The sequence below is a fragment of the Canis aureus genome, chromosome 8, assembly GCF_053574225.1.
Source record: "Canis aureus isolate CA01 chromosome 8, VMU_Caureus_v.1.0, whole genome shotgun sequence".
Taxonomy (NCBI): Eukaryota; Metazoa; Chordata; class Mammalia; order Carnivora; family Canidae; genus Canis; species Canis aureus.
Window position 1 is genome coordinate 60,488,029 of NC_135618.1, and position 19,456 is coordinate 60,507,484.

At 42.4% G+C, this 19,456-nt stretch overlaps 2 protein-coding genes and 2 long non-coding RNA genes across 10 annotated transcripts in view; 2 read left to right on the plus strand and 2 right to left on the minus strand.

Moving 5' to 3' along the window:
* Window positions 1–19,456, minus strand: part of ZNF629 (zinc finger protein 629) — an 83,391-nt gene that overhangs the window by 62,340 nt on the left and 1,595 nt on the right. The window lies entirely within an intron of this gene.
* BCL7C (BAF chromatin remodeling complex subunit BCL7C) overlaps window positions 1–19,456 on the minus strand; it is a 54,186-nt gene that overhangs the window by 21,455 nt on the left and 13,275 nt on the right. The gene's annotated exons all lie outside the window — the stretch shown is intronic.
* Window positions 3,997–19,456, plus strand: part of LOC144319370 (uncharacterized) — a 29,963-nt gene continuing 14,503 nt past the window's right edge. The window contains exon 1 of one of the 5 annotated variants that reach the window (XR_013385207.1): window positions 3,997–6,861. This is a non-coding gene — a long non-coding RNA (uncharacterized LOC144319370). The remainder of the gene's footprint in view (window positions 6,862–19,456) is intronic. The other 4 variants (XR_013385206.1, XR_013385204.1, XR_013385205.1 and 1 more) reach the window with 4 other exon arrangements.
* Window positions 6,872–15,939, plus strand: LOC144319371 (uncharacterized). The gene is made up of 2 exons (XR_013385210.1): window positions 6,872–15,342; window positions 15,542–15,939. It is a non-coding gene; the product is annotated as an uncharacterized LOC144319371 (long non-coding RNA).

Genomic DNA, 19,456 nt, shown 5'->3' on the forward strand with positions numbered 1-19,456 from the left:
TGATCCCAAGGGACCTGGGATTGAGCCCCGCATCGGTGTCCCTGCTCAGTGGAGAGCGTGCTTCTCCCTCTCCCTGCTACTCCCCTTGCTTGTGTTCTCTGTCGTCAAATGAATAAATTTAAAAATCTTTTTTAAAAAAGATTTGCTTCAAAATAATAAGGGAGGAGAATCAGTAGCCATGAGTTGAAATTGTTTGAGTAGTAGGTGAGACACAAGCTGGGGGAGAAGCTGGCTCCATGCAGGGAACCTGATGTGGGACTTGATCCCGAGACTCCAGGATCACAGCCAAAGAACACCAAACCGCAGGCAGGCACTAAACCGCTGAGCCACCCAGGGAGCCCTATATTTACCTTTCCATTTGTTTGACATTTCCATAAGTGTTTCTTTAAACATACAAAGGAAAGAGAGAGAGAGAAAGAGAAAAAAGAAAGAAGGAATAAACAAGAAATAAAGACAGAAAAAGAAAGAAACGTAAAAGCTACCCAAGGTAACAAGAAAACTTGATATAAACAGGAACCGGGGCTAAAGATCCTCAATTTTGAATCTTCATAACTGTGCAACCTGATCCCATGTCTCTGGCCAGAACCTGCATCTTGAGCTTATTCTGAGACAGTTTCCTTTTTCTTTTGGGTCTAGTAGGATTACAAAAACTCTTTAATGACTGTAGGATTACTGAAACCCGAGAAAGGTATAAAAATTGGAACCTCAGGAAGGTGTTGGAATTAAGTACAAGAGAGAAGGTTAAATCCATGGTTTTAGCACTTTTATAATCAGTTTTGATGGCCAGGTTTTAATAAATTCTGTAATTACTCCTTGTTTTGGGTTTTTAAAAAGATTCTGTTTACTTATTTGACAGAAAGCGAGAGTGCAAGAGCACAGCATGGGGATCAAAGCAGGGAGAGAAGCTGGCTCCCCACTGAGCAGGGAACCATAGTAGGGCTCAATCCCAGGATCCTGGGATCATGACCTGAGCTGAAGGCAGGCACCTAGCTGACTGAGCCATCCAGGCACCCCTACAATTACTCTATTTGTATATGCTTAAAGTATATGAGTAGTCAAAAGAATCCACCATATTAACTTTGTCTTTCTAGTTAAATTATTTAAAATAACTCAATCAGTTAAATTTGTAATCAACCCTAAGTCCCCTATGGGGGGGTGGGGTGGGAATGGCTTTCAATTGTTTCTTTCTGTTCTATAGAGTCTAATAAATTGAGCATATTTCTCTCCATCCCAGAACTCTCAAATATGAAATCATCTATCAGGAGATTCTTACCTCACATTAATGAGCAGATGCAGGTAGGACACTTGGCACAGGGCCTATAGCATAGGATGACCTCAAATCCAATTCAGATGAGCTCATTTATGGGAAAGGGAAGGGGTGCTGGTAGGGGTGGACATCAGAGAGGTGAAGCACAGAGAGGGGCTCTCACAGACGTGTGTCTGGTTGACTGAGTAGCTGCTTGATCCTTCAGCAAATGCTAACTGCACCAAGAAGGTGCCAGGTGCCAGAGATGTCATAGTTAAAAGGAGAGGCCCACCATTTCTCTTCCTTCCAAATCCCACTGGCCATCCCTGTCTTTCAGCCACAAACATCAACCTACCTTACTTTTTCCCTTTGGGCCACTCTCATGAATACAGCTACGATGTTCCAGGCCACTGAGGAGAAGCCCTGGCTTCTGGTCAAGAGGCAGAGAGTTAAGGTCTCAATTCAGGGCCTGGGAACTTACCTAATCTCCATCTAAGTGGTTAGAAGCATGGGCTTTGGATCCAATGGCATAGGTGTGAGTGAGTGAGTCCTGACTCAGTTGAACTTTTTGTTTTGGTTTGGGTTTTTGGGCTAGGTGGCTCAGCTTCTTTTATCCTTGACCTCCGGCAAGTAATATAACATCACTAGGCCTGTTTTCTTGCCTACCTCATCAGGGTAATGATCCCTACTCAACAGGGTTCCCAGGAAGATTTTTTAAAAATATTTTATTTATTCATGAGACATAGGGAGGCAGACACATAGGCAGAGGGAGAAGCAGGCTCTCTGTGGGGACCCCGATGCGGGACTTGATCCCAAGAACCCAGCATCATGACCTGAGCCAAAGGCAGAAGCTCAACCACTGAGCCACCCAGGCACCCCTCCTGGGAGGATTACATGAGTTTATGTATATATGTGATTGTATGTAATATATCTATAATAATATGTAATATATGTATATAATATATCTATAATATATCTATAATAATATGTAATAATATGTAATATATCTATATCTGATCTATATCTTTATGTAGGTAGAGATATAAGCACTGAGGAACTTTAGTGGCTGTTATTACTTTAATATTATTACTTCAAAGTTGGCTCCTTAAAATATCTTTGCTTATGGATATAACCAAATAGATTAGATCAAACCACTGGCAAAAAGTATTGTTTGTTTTCCTGAGTATTAATTCATCACCCTATTCAGGCCAATTGATGGCTATTCTAGTTCACATTTTCCCCAAATCAACAACAGATAAAAATAGGTGAAGAATGTCAGAAAGAAGGTTCTGGGAAAACATGTCTCCAGAGACGACAGTGTGGGCAAGTGGTTGGAATGTAGAGGATGTATCTGATCTCCCTGGGACCAGGGCCACTGCTGAAAGCTTTGCAACCTACACATGGCACAACTCTGCTTCCTGGTAACCAGAAATCTGTATAGTTATTACAACAGAGTTCCAATAGATGGCAGTAGATTGTTTTAAGGAAAGGGTACCTTTTCCTAATTCATGCAATCATGTTAGGAATTTATGAACCATTTGAAGAGTTGATTGTGGTCTGTCCAGATGAGAGGGCATATAACACACTTTACTGCCTTGTGTACCAGGCCAGGATCTAAGAAACCTGTGGCAGAGAGGAACTGCCTTCCCACAAGGTCTAGAGCAAAGATGAGAATTCCTGGTGTGGTAGACAGAATTCTAAAGATAATTCCCTAAAATTCCTGGCTCCTGGTTTTTCAATCAAACACTAAGCTAGGCACTGCTGCAAAGGGATTCTGAGGATATAACTAAGGGTGTAATTAAAGTTCCAAGACAGGGATCCCTGGGTGGCGCAGCAGTTTAGCGCTTGCCTTTGGCCCAGGGCGCGATCCTGGAGACCTGGGATCGAATCCCATGTCGGGCTCCCAGTACATGGAGCCTGCTTCTCCCTCTGCCTGTGTCTCTGCCCCTCTCTCTCTCTCTCTGTGTGACTATCATAAATGACTTTTAAAAATTAAAAAAAAAAGTACTATAAAAAAAAAGTTCCAAGACAGCTTATGTGAAGATATGGAGATTATTACCCCATCAACTAGTGACTTAAAAGCAGAGTTTTCTCCAGCTGGTAGCAGAAAAAGAAGTCAGAGACATGAAGCAGACTTGAAGCAGGAGGGAGACTGAGCTATTGCTGGCTTGAAGATGAAGGGAGCCATGGGATGAGGAATGTGACAGCCAGCAAGGAAGCATCGAACACAACCCTACACAGCAAGGAATTGAATATGGCTAACCACCTGAACTCCTTTGGAAGTGGATTCTTCCCCTAAGCTTCTAAGTAAGAACCCAGCCCAGCCAACACCTTGACTTTGACCTTAAGAGACTAAGCTGAGAACCTCGTCAAACCAAGACACTGAGCAGAAAACCCAGCAAAGTCCATAGCATCTGTAAAGGGGTGTTGGTTTAAGCTGCTAAATTTGAGGTGATTTGTTATGCAGCCAGATAAGACTAATAGGCTTGGTTTCATGAAAGAGCTCAGTGGAAAGAACATGGGAACAGAACCCCTTCAGGAAAGGACTACAACATAACACTGGTGGGGAGGACACATTTTCCCCACTCCCAATATTTCTTTCCACATAGAGGGAGGACAACTGGTCTATACTCCTGCCTTTCCTCATCTCCTGGCCTACTTACGAAGGAGAAATATATTCATATACCAGTTCCTTCCTCTACTTTCCCTTGAGGGTACACCGGCTGGCTGAAACTTGGTTTCTCTTCTACTCCTCCACCTTCCAAGTTTTACAAGGGGAGAGTGGTCATGGTCCAGTGCTGCCAGTGACAGTAGACAAATAAATCATTCATTCTGGGAATTAATAACATGGCTCAGAACTCAAGAAGGGGGGTAAAAATATGGGATCCCTCCTCCTTCCCTGACATGTAACCCTGGAAGAGCCTACCTAACCTGCTCACCTGGAAGGGAGCTCTATAGGTAAACTGCTTACAGTTGACTGTGTGCTGCCTACATAAAAAAACGTATATGCCAAAGTTCTAACCCCTAGTACCTCCAGATGTGACTGTATTTGGAGAGAGGGTGTTTAAAGAGGCAATTAAGTTAAAATAAGGTCATAAGGGAGGGCCCTAAGCCAGCATGACTGGTGTCCTTAATAGGGAGAGATTAAGACACAGACACAAATCATATGCAGACACAGGGAGAAGATGACCATCTATAAGCCAAGGACAAGAGGTCTCAGAAGAAACCAAGCCTGCTGACACTTGGATTTCAGACTTCTAGCCCCTAGGACTGTGAGAGAATAAATTTTGTTGCTTCAGTCACCACTGTGGCACTTTGTTATGGTAGCCCTAGCAAACTAATACACTGGCCCCCATACCACTTCCCTGTTGGCAAGGACCTAGTATCCTGTTCTGGCTGCTAAGAGTAAAAAAAAATCATGAACAGTTAAAGAAAAGCTAACAGCCCACCTAAGGGGACCACACCGGACCCCTGGATGAAACAGTTCTAATTGAAATAAAAGTTGTTTGAAAAGGTCTGTTTAAAAAAAAAAAAAAAAAAAAAGGTTACAAGAGGTCAAACTTCCTTGTCACCAGTCTTCTAATCCTATTCCTTCTGAGTCCCAGACCATCCACCCAAATCATTAGCAACTGCCCCTGAATTAGCATAGTTGTGTACTTCTGGCCCTTTCTCATGCCACACATACTGAACAACCAAAAGCACTTCTTGAAGTTCTGTCCACTGCAAGGACTTTTCTTCACCGCCATCCTTCAGGTTCACCCAAGTCAGGTTGCGGTCTCACAGCTGTCCCTGTCAGGTCACAAGAGCATATCAGACAGACTCATCTGTATAGGCTTGAGTTTTTTCTTCCTCAGTCAGCTGGGAATAAGGGCCACCCCAGCATGTCACAGGTACTGATTGAGGGAGAAAAGATGATGCAACAGGAATCACCTGCTCGTGTAAATGGCTCATGCCATCTGGATCTTTCCAAGCCTGGTCTCTTAGATATCATTTTCACTTGATAATACATTACTGCTGTTCACACCCAACCATACGGTTATATTGGCCAGACAACACTTCATTTGTGATGAGAATCTCAGGTTTCATGGTCACCTGAAGTCACCCAGGTAGGTGTTTGATTCCTACCAAGTCCCAATAGCAAACCAGAAACTGTTTCTCAAAAGAATGGTTGTCTGCAGAAGAGGGCCTCCATTTATCAAATATCCTGTGAGTCTTTCCTTTAATTTTGCTATTAACGAATACTGACTGGTTTCTGCTAAAGGATCGATATGGCATCCCTGTTTGCCATGGACACTTTGGGTGTCACTTGCCCTGCTAGATCAGCACCAAATGATAGGGCAGCATGTACAGCAGCCTCAACTGGTTGTAGGGTCTATTCTTATTCTGGTCCCTAGTCAAAACTGACCCCTCACGGTGACTCTATTGATGAGATATGTTATTTCCAAAATCCATGGGCCTACCAACCTTTGTGCATCTTTTGGAGTAACTAGTTGTATAAGGCACAACTCGTATTTCCCCTTGGAGAAGACATCCTTGCATACTCTAGACCACTGAATTTCTAGACACTTTCCTGAGTTGGTAGGCCCCTGAATTTTTTTGTGGAGTTTATCTCCTACTTTCTAGTTTGCATTTGTCTTACTATGGCAATTAAAGTATTAAAAAAAAAGTATTTGTTACTTCCTGCTCATCAGCTCCAATAATATTGCCAATATAATGGATCAGTGTCATGTTTTGTGGAGTGCTAAGGTGATCAAGATCTCTGCATATTATATTATGTCAGGGTAGAACTGGCATAGCCCTGAAGATACATGATGGCCCTGCCAGCTAAAAGGAAAGTGCCCTGGTGAACCCTTCACACTGTCACTGAGAGGAAGCCAGGTGATAGCTACATGCCAAATATCCAGGGCTGTGCTGACTTTCCCTGGGAAAGACACTAAATCTGGGACAGTGGCTGCAAATGACATAAGTTCATGATGGTCCCCAGTCATTCTCCAAGATCCATCTGACTTCTGCACAGGCCATACTGTGGATTAAGTGGGTATGTGATAGGTCTCACTACAACTGCTTCTTTCAACTCTTTGACTGAGGCATCTGTGGCATGATGCACTTTTTCCAGGGATGTGGTATTTTTACTGGGTTGTTTTTGTAGGGAGGGGAAATTTCCAAGGCTTTCATTTAGTCCTTCCTACTCTGTTGGTTCCTAGTCTATGGATAAGAGAGCCTATATGGGGATTCTGCTACTATGTCAGTTTTTAATTTATTGCCTCTCATCTCCAAATTCACCCTCCAGTATCTGCCCTGAGATAATCAGTTGGACTATTTACGCATTTCTTGGCGCACTGAACGTGATGTTAAGCTTTGCCAGTAGAGGGCACCCGAGGGCCATTGAACGAGGAAAGGGATGCCCTTCCTGGTTCTAGTTCTGTTGAGGTTTCAGTTTTCTCGTTTTTTTGCTGCGCAGTTTTGCCGCATGTATGTGGGCACATCCTTAGATATGTGTCCAGAGTAAGGAGTTCTTTGGTGGACCCCATAGATCCCAGCTTGCAACCGCCTTGCTGCACCTCCTCTTCCCGGACTCAGACACCAAAAGCCGGAGACCACATGCTGCCTTTGCGGTAAGTGGATTCCTTACCTCCTCCTTTTGCACACTCACCCACCCGTCTTGACCCTCATACAGCTTTTTCTAGCACTGAAGTTCTGCAGAGCAAGCTCTGTCTGGCCCTTGACTTCTATAGCAATCTGGTTTTCTCCTGCACTGTGCTCTTTCTTTCTCTCTCTCTCTCTCTCTTTTTTTTTTTTTTTTTTTTTTTTTAACCAAATGCACTTTCTGTTTGACTCCCGCAATGGCTTGGCTTGCTACAGCGCTGGGCTCCTGTGTTGGCGCAGTTTTCTCCAGCACCAGGCTCTTGCATAGTAGTCATGCCCTGGCTCTTGACACCGGTAATGGCATGACTCTCTGCAGTGCTTAATCCCTGCACTAGCAAAGCTCTCGCGCGCCCTGGGCTCCTGCAAAACACACTTCCTATAGTCTTAGTTCCAGCAATACCCAGTAATTAACAACTTCACCTGACACTCTAGAGGACAGATTTCCAGAAAGTTCTATTGTGGGGGAAACATTGCTGACTTTCCTGCCATGCCCTTACCTTTTTTTTCTTTTTTTTCCCTAAGTTTCATTTACTTAAGTAGTCTCTATACCCAGCATGGTGCTCAAACTCACAACCCCAAGATCAACAGTTGGATGCTCTTCTGACTAAGCCAGACAGGAGCCCCTCTGCCAAGCCCTTTCAAATAAAGCTTGGATGTTACCTGGTGGAAGAGGACTCTTCTATCGGTGTTCTATCTCAGCCCTAGGGATAGGTAGCTGATCTTTATGCCTGCTACTTCTATATTCTTTAGAATTGTCTTTATTTTATTTTATTTTTAAGATTTTATTTATTCATTCATGATAGACATAGAGAGAGGCAGAGACACAGGCAGAGGGAGAGGGAGAAGCAGGTTCCCTCCCGGGAGTCTGACATGGGACTCGATTCTGGACTCCAGGATGGTGCCCTGGACCAAAGGCAGGTGCCAAACCGCTGAGCCACCCAGGGATCCCTAGATTTGTCTTTAGCTCTCATTAGCCTATTCTCTAATATTCCAGGCCCCTATTAATAATTCTTTATGTTAAACTTTCCCATTGTGGCTTCTGTCCCCTGATTGGATCTTGAATGATCTAATAATTGGTACTGGGAGTGGTCCTAGGAGACAGACCCACAAAGATGGGGTTTTGCAATTGATTTGGCCACACCCGGGCTTCAGCAGTGCTGAGTTCTTTGCCAGTGGGAACTGGTATGCTAATATTCCACAGTATGCAGCAGCATCACAGTTAAAGCTGTCACCTGTGGTTGATTGTGGTTGTGATGAAGGAACCCAAATGACTTCTACCCTTGACTACAATGGCAGTAGTAATGACTAATGACTGTGGAGTGGGATGGATTCTTTTCAGTGCATCTGCATGATCACAGAAAATGACAAGCTCAGGTCTACTAACTCTCAACACAAGTCAGTCTGAGAACCAGGGTGCTTCCATGACAGTCCTAAAACAATCTCTTAATTACATAGATCCAGTGCTAATACTGCTAAAAGTCAAACACAAAATGTGATTGTGCAGGTTGCTGAATTATAATGACAGTTGAATTCAGTATTATCAAATTTGTAATGGGAAAACTAGGGCATTGATCAGGAAAGAATAGGATCTAGAAATCCGGAATAGGGGGCAGCCCGGGTGGCTCAGCGGTTTAGCGCCACCTTCAGCCTAGGGCATGATCCTGGAGACCTGGAATAGAGTCCCACGTCAGGCTCCCTGCATGGAGCCTGCTTCTCCCTCTGCCTGTGTCTCTGCCTCTCTCTCATTCTGTGTCTTTCATGAATAAATAAATAAAATCTTAAAAAAAAAAAAAGAATAGGAATCTGGAATGGTGCATCTGGTTGGACCCAAATGAAGTGGACAGTATTGGGCAGCCTGGGTAGCTCAGCGGTTTAGCACCCCCTTCAGCTCAGGGTGTGATCCTGGAGACCTGGAATAGAGTCCCACGTCCAGCTCCCTGCATGGAGCCTGCTTCTCCCTCTGCCCGTGTCTCTGCCTCTCTCTCTCTCATGAATAAATAAATAAAATTTTAAAAAAATGAAGTGGACAATATTAAACTTCCAAGTCATTTTGCATCTCTCTTGCTGGGGAAATAGCTTACCTTCCTGTCTGAAGAGACCAGCCTTCCTGTCTGAAAACTGTGATAACTTCACTTGAGGCAAGTGCCTTAACAAAGGATGCTCATCCCCTCAAAATCTATCACAAGTTCCCTGTTGCCATCAGACCTTTAACAAGACCTTTAACAAGGATCAAATCTTAGTATGTTCCAGGAGGAGAGGTACACACTACAGTCCAGGAGAAAACAGTTAATATACCAAAAAGAATTGCAATATGTTGCTAATATGTTGGCAGAAACCTGGGAAGTGTGTGAAAATGGATTCTCGGGGTCTTAGACCAATGAGAGTAGAGCACTAAATAGGGCCAAATGCGTCAATATGGGTGTATTTACTAGGGATTCCAGACTTTTTATTTTATTTATTTATTTATAAGAGACATATAGAGAGAGGCAGAGACATAGAGGGAAAAGCAGGCTCTTGGCAGGGAACCTGATGCAGGGCTCAATCCCAGCAACGTAGGATCACAACCTGAGCCAAAGGAAGATGTTCAACCACTGAGCCACTCTGGCATCCCACCTTTGTATTTTCTGATAAGAAGTCAGGTATATAGGCTCCCTGCTCACTGGGGAGTCTGCTTTGCCTTCTCCCTCTGCATGCTCTCTCTCTCTCTCTCTCGTTCTCAAATCAATCATTTTTTTTTTAAAGTCAGCTGTTAATCTTATCGAGGAGCCCTTGTACATGATGAATTACTTTTTTCTCTTGCTGCATTCAATATTCTCTGTCTTTTAAAGTTTGGCTATGATATGTTTAGATATGAAACTGTTTATCCTATTTTGAGCTTCTTGGATATGTAGATTTTTTAAAATCAAAATTGGGAGGGTTTTGTCTATTATTTCTTCAAATATTCTTTCTATCCCGTTCTCTCCTCCCCTCTGGGACTCTCATTATATGTATGTTAATACACTTGATGTTGTCCCACAAATCTGTGGGGTGCTATTCATTTTTATTCATTCTTATTTCTTTCTGTTCCTCAGACTGAATAATCTCAGTTGACTTGTCTTGAAGGTTGCTGATTCTCCTGCTAGGTCAGATCTGCTACTGAGCCTTAGTGAATCGTTCATTCCAATTATTGTACTTTTTAACTCCAGAATTTTCATTTTACATATATATAATTTATATTATTATATTTATTATATACAGATTGTACATATGTAATTTTATCCACTTAATATTCTCTATTTGATAAGACATCTTTATACTTAAAATTTTTGAGACATGATTTTAGTTCTTTGAATATATTTATAATAGCTGATTTAAAGACTTTTTCTAGTAACTTCAATGTCTAGACTTCCTCTAGGACAGTTTCTTTTTACTGTTTTTTACCTTTACCTTTACACACTTTCCTGTTTCTTTGCATGTCATAATTTTTTGTTGAAAGTGACATCTTAAATATTTTAATGTGGCAACTCTGCACATCAGATTCCACCCCTCCCCAGACTTTATTGTTGTTGCTGTTTGTTTGTTTAATGATTTTCCTAGAGTAATTCTGTAAAAAACTGTATTCTTTGCTGTGTGGCCACTGAAGTCTCTACTCAATTAGCTTAGTGATCAGCTAATGGTCGGACAGAGATTTCCTTAAATGCCTTCAACCAAGAAGTCTCCTGTGGGGCCTTGTGTGTCTGTGTGTGCAGTACTGCTTTAATCTTCACTTCTTGCTTGTACAAAACCCTCAAGGTTAGCTAGAGGTAAGAGCTTAGGATCTCCTCAGGTTTTTCCTGGGTATGCACACAACCCTACATTTGCTTATGAATGTCTAGGAATTTCCAGTAATATGCCAAAGCTTTCAAGGGCCTACATATCTCTCTCATTCCTTTTAAGTTGTTTGGTCAGCTTCTTGTGACCACAAACTGGTACCAGTCACCTTAGGCAGCTGAAATGTTAAACAATTGCCACTGATTGTTTTCTACACGTGCCCCAGAGTTATGGCCATTAGCATAGATAGAATTCTGATTTAGGTCAAATAAAGACAAACTCTGAGAACAGGCTTTCTGGAGAGCTAACAGGTCAAATAGTGGCACTTCTCTGAGGATGGAGCTGTTGGAAAGCTTCAAACCTGTTCTGCCTCCTCTGGTGGCTGCTAAGCCATTGGTTTTCACAGCTCCCTTAGTTATAAGGCTTTTAGTTTTCAAGGTTTCTGTGGACCTGGAGAGAGAATGGGACTAGGGCAAGTTAAAATTTCACAGAGTTCACTGCTCTCATTAGAATACAGCTATTTTTCTTAAATAAACATTCCTTCAATTGGAGCTAACCTTTGGTTCATTTCCAGAGTTCTGAAAAAGCTTATTTTGACAATGTTTTTGCAGAGTTCTTGTTGCTTTAATGGAGGAGTAGATTTTTGGAAGTCTTTACTCCACTATTCTGGAAGTGTTTCTCTCCTGCTTGATCTATCTATACAATAGGAGAAATCATAGGTCTGGCAGCCAAAATACGAAGTGGAGAGTCACAGCCTCTTACCAGTTCCCAGACACAAGTCAATCATAGACTGAGAGCGCCTTGATTGAAGGTGATGCTAAGTCTCCTAGAGGAAGGAACCTGCATCACTGCTGCAAGTACTTATCATAAACCTTCTTCCCAGCCTTCCCCAGAAGGACCTACAGCTATTTAGTAGGGTATCTATGCACTGGGGAAAGAAAAATCCCAGATATTTCTGGGATTATTAGACATCTGGCTCTAAATAAGAAGTATTCCTGGGGACCTAAAATGCCACTGTGGTCCACCATTCAAAGTAGGGGCTTACTGCAATCAGGTGATAGATGGAGTCTTTTCACTCCAGGCTAATTAGTAGGCCCAGGTGGCTCATGGGTCGCCCCATGCTGTGGTTATTTCCTCAATGCCTGAATTTATAATTAGAATAGATACACTTGGTAATTGACACAGACACAAATGAGAGACTCAAAGATGCTGGAAGAAATCTTACAACACCTCAGACATATAAAGGAAAGGAAATCATGTCATTACATGTAAATTTTAAGGACAAATCCAAAAGACCTAACATGCAAATAGGAGTCCCCTAAGAAAAGAAAAGTAATGGATGGAAAGGGAGATTTGAGCCTAGGGATTAAAAGGAATCACATGAATAAAGATAAGTATCTAGACATTGCCTGATGAAATTCCTGAACTTCAGAAATAGAAAAAACAATAACAACAAAAAACTTACTTCTGGACTAGGTTATTTAAAAAAGGAATGAGAATCAGACTAGTTTTAAAGCCACCCATCTGCAATACTATGAGCTAGAAGACAGTAGAATACAGACTCTAGGAGAAAAGAACATAAGCCAAGAATCAAAAATGGCAATCATATCATTACCCAGCCAGGGCAAAAGAAGGACATCTAGCATACAAGATTCAGTGCATATATCATGTGCATGACCTTTCTGAGGGAAGTGCTCAAGAGTTCCTCAGTAATGATGGAGAGCTCGAGAAATGACAGATGAAGAAGTGAAGTAGCAGAGGTGAGCAATGAATCTTGCAATACATACATACATACATATAAATATAGTTCAGGGATCCCTGGGTGGCGCAGCGGTTTAGCGCCTGCCTTTGGCCCAGGGTGCGATCCTGGAGACCCGGGATCGAATCCCACGTCAGGCTCCTGGTGCATGGAGCCTGCTTCTCCCTCTGCCTGTGTCTCTGCCTCTCTCTCTCTCTCTCTCTCTCTGTGACTATCATAAATAAATAAAAATTAAAAAAATATATATATAGTTCAGCTTAAATGTTAGCGGTAGACTGGGAATTTGTGCTTTCTTAAGTGTTAAATAAGGATTCTTTTGCATAAGTGATTAACTTTAATGAAGAACCTAATAATAGATAAGGACAAAAAAATTGTAAAGTATCTTAGTAGTACTCTAGGAGAGTGAGGAAGGTCAAAGCATTCTAGAACTATCATCTTTTTTGGGGGTTTGTGAAAGAGAGGGCAAGTAAAATACTTGATGAAGGAGAAAGATTATGACCATGCACTGATAAAACAGTTTAAAAACAATTATGATTGGGATGCCTGGGTGGCTCAGTGTTTGAGTGTCTGCCTTTGGCTCAGGGCGTGATCCCAGAGTCCTGGGATCAAGTCCCGCATCAGGCTGCCTGCAGGGAGTCTGCTTCTCCCTCTGCCTATGTCTCTTTCTTTGTCTCTCATGAATAAAATAAATAAAATCTTTTAAAAAAAATAAAAACAATATTATCATTGGGAAAAAGAAGATAAACACTAGCAGGTTCACAAAGAGGGGGAAAGGTTAGTAAATAGAAAATTGACCAAACCCATAAAAGTTTTTTTTAAGCAAACAGGGAAACATTAATGAAAAAATGAATAGTAAATATAAAATAAAGTGGCATGAAAAAAGTATGTAGATTAATTCAATAAACAGGAACACACTGAATTAATATCATGACAGAACTTGTCAGACTAAGTTACTTTTAAGATCTGCTATAAGCAGAAGAAAAAGTTAAAAATTCCTTTAATCTGCCATAAACAATTTATATGAAACATACATAAAACAAAAGTGAAAAAATATCTCAAATAAATAGATGGACAAAACAATTTCAGGCAAATGCAAACAGAAAACATGATTATGTAGGGGGTTTGCTGAGATTCTGGCAATGTTTATTTCTTGGTTTGGACAATGGTGGGTAGGTTACTTTAATAATATTATGCTAAAATGTGTATTTTCCTATGAATGTTTATGCATGTGGATGATATTTTATAACAGCAATAGGCAGAATAATCGCCCTTGCTCTAATTCCTAAAATGCCCATGTCCCAAACCCCAGGACCGGAGAATGTGTTACTTTACATGGCAGAAGGGACTTTGCAGATGTGATTAAGTTAAAGACCTTGAGATAGGGAGATTATCCTGGATTATCCAGGTGGCTCAGTATAATCACAAGGGTCCTTAAAATCAGAGAACATTTTCTGGCTATGGACAAAGGGAGATGTGACAGTGGAAGTAGGGTCACAGGGAAGTGACATTGCTGCTCTGAAGATGGGGGAAGAGGACGATAAGCCAAGGACTGTGGGTGGCTTCTGGAAACTGGAAAAGGCAAGGGAGTGGATTCTCTCCTAGACTATCAGAAGGAACATAGCCTCGCCCACATCTTGACTTCTGAACTATAGAATTATAAGATAATAAATGTGTTGTTTTAAGGCACTAAATTTGTAGTAATTTGTTACAACAATAAAATACTAATCTCACAACAAAAAAAGATTTATTTTTTTTAAGATTTATTTATTTATTCATGAGAGATACAGAGAAAGAGAGGCAGAGACACAGGCAGAGGGAGAAGCAGGCTCCCTGCAGGGAGCCTGATGTGGGACTCGATCCCAGATCCTGGGATCAAGCTCTGAGCAGGAGGCAGATGCTCAACTGCTGAGCCACCCAGGTGTCCCCAAAAAACGATTTAAAAATTTTGCCTTCCTGGGTAGCTCAATAGGTTGAGCAACGAACTCTTGGTTTTGGATCAGGTCCTGATCAGGGTCTGCTTCTCTCTCTCCCTCTGCCCCTCCTGCTTATGCTCTCTCTCTCTCTGAAATAAATACATCTTTTAAAAAATTATCTTCTTGGGGCAGCCCGAGTGGCTCAGTGGTTTAGCGCCGCCTTCAGCCCAGGGCCTGATCCTGGAGACCAGGGATGGAGTCCCATGTCGGGCTCCCTAGCAGGGAACCTGCTTCTCCCTCTGCCTGTGTCTCTGCCTCTCTCTCTCTCTCATGAATAAATAAATAAAATCTTTAAAAAAATTATCTTCTTGTTAGGACTTCTGCTTCACCTTCCTTCTCTTCTCAGCATCACTTTTAATTTACAGTTTTCTCATGACCATAGCTTTGTGAGGCAGCAGTCAAGGGGAGAGAACAAGTGGAGAAAGCATCAAACCTGAAGGGGACTTGCTAAGTAACTCAGCCTATTGCTTTCCCTCTCTGAGCCCATAACTTTTAATTATTTTAATTGGATTTGTAATTATAATTATAAAGTGAACAAAATATTTAGCTAGGCATTGTTCAGGAGTATAATCCTTTCCCAATCACAAAGTCTGCTTACACAAAACTCTTAAATATGTGGCTAACTACATACCTCTAGCATGCTCAGAACTTATGACAATCAAGTCTCCCCTCATAACTTTCCTAACGCTCAGGGCTAGGACCACCCTGTTGAGAATCCTTGCTATGGAAAGTTGAGTTCCTAAGCCTATCAGTGATTTGAGAGAGAAATGGTTCCTTTACTCCGAATGAACTGCAGATGTGGCTGCCCCTTGAATTAAGGAGACACCTAATATAAGGCCTTGACTTCTTTAACTGGGACTTCTCCCACCATGGGGGTTTGGAGGCATGTAATCATTTAAATTGGAGAAAGGGTACTATAATAAGTAGAGGCATTTTTTTTTTTTTTTATGATAGTCACACACACACACACAGAGAGAGAGAGAGAGAGAGGCAGAGACATAGGCAGAGGGAGAAGCAGGCTCCATGCACCGGGAGCCCGACGTGGGATTCGATCCCGGGTCTCCAGGATCGCGCCCTGGGCCAAAGGCAGGCGCCAAACCGCTGCGCCACCCAGGGATCCCAGTAGAGGCATTTCTATAAGGAAAGGGAACTGATCTTTATTTCATTATAAAAGCAGTGTACGTGCATTGTAGAAAGTTAAGAAACACAGATAAACAAAAATAAGAGTAACACTATAGTCATACCACCTAGTGATCCCTATTGCTAACATCTGGAATTGGTCTTTTCTAAGAGCCTGCCATGGAGACTAGCAGAGATTAGAACCTCCATGACTGGGATCCCTGGGTGGCGCAGTGGTTTAGCACCTGCCTTTGGCCCAGGGAGCGATCCTGGAGATCCCGGATCGAATCCCACGTCGGGCTCCCGGTGCATGGAGCCTGCTTCTCCCTCTGCCTCTCTCTCTCTCTGTGTGACTATCATAAATAAATTTAAAAAAAAAAAAAAAGAACTCCATGACTGCTGAAGGAGTGGACAGAAATTATTCCTTCCCTTTAAGTTAAGAAGTAGGATGAAGTGATCTCAACAAAACTCCCATCTAAAAATCTAGAAAAGTAGGGTGGTGGATAAAAATATGACCTCTAGCATATATATATATGTGTGTGTGTGTGTATGCATACACATTATACACACACAGCATTTAGCCCAGGGCCTGGCACCTTATTAAGACCCAGCAGAAAAAAAAAAAAAAAAAGACCCAGCAGATAAGCATTGTTATCACCACACAGGCTCAAGTGTCCCCATCTCTTCTCCAAACTCCAGCCCCCCAGCCTAGTTGCTGTTCTAGAACCCAGGCAGAAAATCTCTTTAGAACGTATGACTCCCCCCAAAAGGAAAGGAACTCCTTTATAAGAACTCTCTCTTGGGATCCCTGGGTGGCGCAGCAGTTTAGCGCCTGCCTTTGGCCCAGGGTGCGATCCTGGAGACCCGGGATCGAATCCCACGTCGGGCTCCCGGTGCATGGAGCCTGCTTCTCCCTCTGCCTATGTCTCTGCCTCTCTCTCTCTCTCTCACTGTGTGCCTATCATTAATAAGTAAAATAAAATAAAAAAATTAAAAAAAAGAGCTCTCTCTTTATAGTAGTCTTTGAGTCTAATTTTAAAATTGAAAATAAAACAAAACAAAACAAAACAGGGGCACCTGGGAGGCTCAGCTGCTTGGGCAAGTGATCTCAGGGTTGTGAGATGAGCCCTGGCTCCCCTGAGCATTCAGCGCTGAGTCAGCTTGTCCTCCTCCACCCCCCACTTGCACATGTGCAGTCTCTACCTCTAAAATAAATAAGTAAAATCTTTAAAGAACAAAACAAAAAACTTTCTCCAACTTTTGTTAGAAAGTTGAGAGACGCCTGGGTGGCTCAGCGCTTGAGCGTCTGCCTTCAGCTCAGGGCATGATCCCGGGACTGGAGTCCGGCATCAGGCTCCCTGCAAGGAGCCTGCTTCTCCCTCTGCCTGTGTCTCTGCCTCTCTCTCTCTCACTGTGTCTCTCATGAATAAATAAACAAAATCAAAAAAAAAAAAAAAAAAGGAAGGAAGGAAGGAAGGAAGGAAAGAAAGAAGAAAGAAAGAAAGAAAGAGAGAGAAAGAAAAGAAGAAAAGAAAAAAGAAAAGAAAAGAAAAGAAAAGAAAAGAAAAGAAAAGAAAAGAAAAGAAAAGAAAAGAAAAGAAAAGAAAAGTTAGTTAGTTGAGAAACTAGAGGCGGGTAAAAAGAGATTTTGCAAATAAGGAAATGGAGCCAGAGAGGGTGAGAGGCTCACTTGGGTGCCACAGCCAGTTACCACCTCCCAGGAACCCACTTATGTGGTTCTCAACTCTGTCAGGTCACTAAAGCATTAACAGAGCAGGAGACTCAGAGATGGGCATTCAGGTTCCAATCCTGTTGCTCCATTCACTAGTTGTGTGATCCTGAGCAAGTCACTTGGCCTTCCTAAACCTGTTTGCTTGTCTATAAAATGAGGATAAGTCCTTATTGGGCTGTACCAAAGAACAGAGAAATTACACATTTACCCACCCATGTGGACACAAAACAGTAACTTGGGTTAGCAGTCTTGAGGCAGGGTGAACAGCTTTAGTTAATTTATGCCCAGAGGCAGGAGCTGGGGAGGGAGAAAAGTGTCCTGAGTGAGAGATCCAAGTCTCAAAGTGCTCTGATTCCTCTTTGGGGAGGAGAGTCCTCAATTCTGCTTCCCAGGTAGCTACAAACTACTTTCCAATATATGGAATACTAAAGTATTGCTGTAAATGATGGAGGAGACAGTCTGACTTCTGAGTATGTGCTCTGTGTTTGAAAGCACACACTCGGGATCCCTGGGTGGCGCAGTGGTTTGGCGCCTGCCTTTGGCCCAGGGCGCGATCCTGGAGACCCGGGATCGAGTCCCACGTCAGGCTCCCTGCATGGAGCCTGCTTCTCCCTCTGCCTGTGTCTCTGCCTCATTCTCTCTCTCTCTATCACAAATAAATAAAAAAAAAATAATTAAAAAAAAAAAAAAAAAAAGCACACACTCTGAAGTCAGATTATGTGGATTGAAACCTGTCTTTACTATTTACTACCTCTGGTGCCTGGGACAAAAGACTTAACTTCTCTGTGCCTCAGTTTTCCCATCTGTAAAATGGATACAATAATAGTACTTACCTCATAGAGTTGTTGAAATGATTTTTGTGAGATTATGCATATAGAGCTCTTAGAATAGTACCTGGATCAAAGTTAGTTATCTTGTTTTATAGTGGTCAAGAATTACTCTTAGATCTAAGCTGTTTGGGAGTTAGGGCTGAGACTCACTCAAGCTAACAATAGATGGACTTTTGATTGCCTTTGAAGGAGGACAGGGTATAGTTAACTTCAAGTTTGGGTCCAAGCTGAATTGCACAGCTACAAGATGAGAGGACTGAGTTACAAAGGTGTTGACAGCAGTGTGACAGGACTTGGTTGTTTTGTCTTCTATTTGTTTTTTGCTTAAGTTGAAGTTTAAAAATCAAACTCTCTCTGCCCTTGAGGAAAAGGAAACTAGTTTTATTGGAAATGGGCTTTGAGGGGCACCTAGGTGGCTTAGTCGGTTAAGAAGGTGCCTTTGGCTCAGGGCATGATCCCAGGGTCCTGGTTTTGAGGCCCACATCAGGCTCCCTGCTCGATGGGGAGCCTGCTTCTCCTCCTCCCTGTGTTGTTCCCCCTGCTTGTGCTCTCTCATTCTGTCAAATAAATAAAAATCTTAAAAAATAAAATAAAAAAGGAAAATGGGCTATGAGTTTAATGTGTTATTGAAACCCAGAGTAAAAAAAATTGAAGTGGAATAAGAAAGGTATATTAAAGGGAGAGGCAGAGTCCTGGTGCATGCCATGGCTGTGCTCCAGAAAGTAGCCAGTCTTGAGAGCAGATGGCTGCCTGGTATTCCAGGAAACATGGGAACCCTACATATAAGGAGTCTTCGCCCACCCAGAGATTCTGGTGTCCCACACAATATAGGGCAGAAGCCACTATGGGCTTGGATGGTGATTACCAACAGCAATCAAGATGAACCAGAGATTAGAGTCTCCTCAGCACCAAAACATGAGTGCTCAAGCACGCTCTCACACACGCACATACCCCTCGTTATCCAGGCACCTCCTGGGTTTTGATGTGCCCTTAAGAGAGGAAGAAAGCCCCAACAGTGACTGAGATGGGATTTCTGTTTAATCACAAATTAAGTTACTTTATAGAAATACGTGAATATTTGTTGGGATACCAAGAATAACAGAACCAGCCTGGGGACACCTGTGTGGCTCAGCGGTTGAACATCTGCCTTCGGCTCAGGGCATGATCTTGCAGTCCTGGGATCCAGTCCCACATTGGGCTCCCTGCATGGAGCCTGCTTCTCCCTCTGCCTCTGTCTCTCTCTCCATTTATCATGAATAAATAAAATCTTAAAAAAAAAAAAAAAAAAAAAAAAAAAGAACCAGCCTGGTTCCCACATATTTTGCTATTTTGGCTAGAATCTTCCCTCAAGGGATGGGTGGC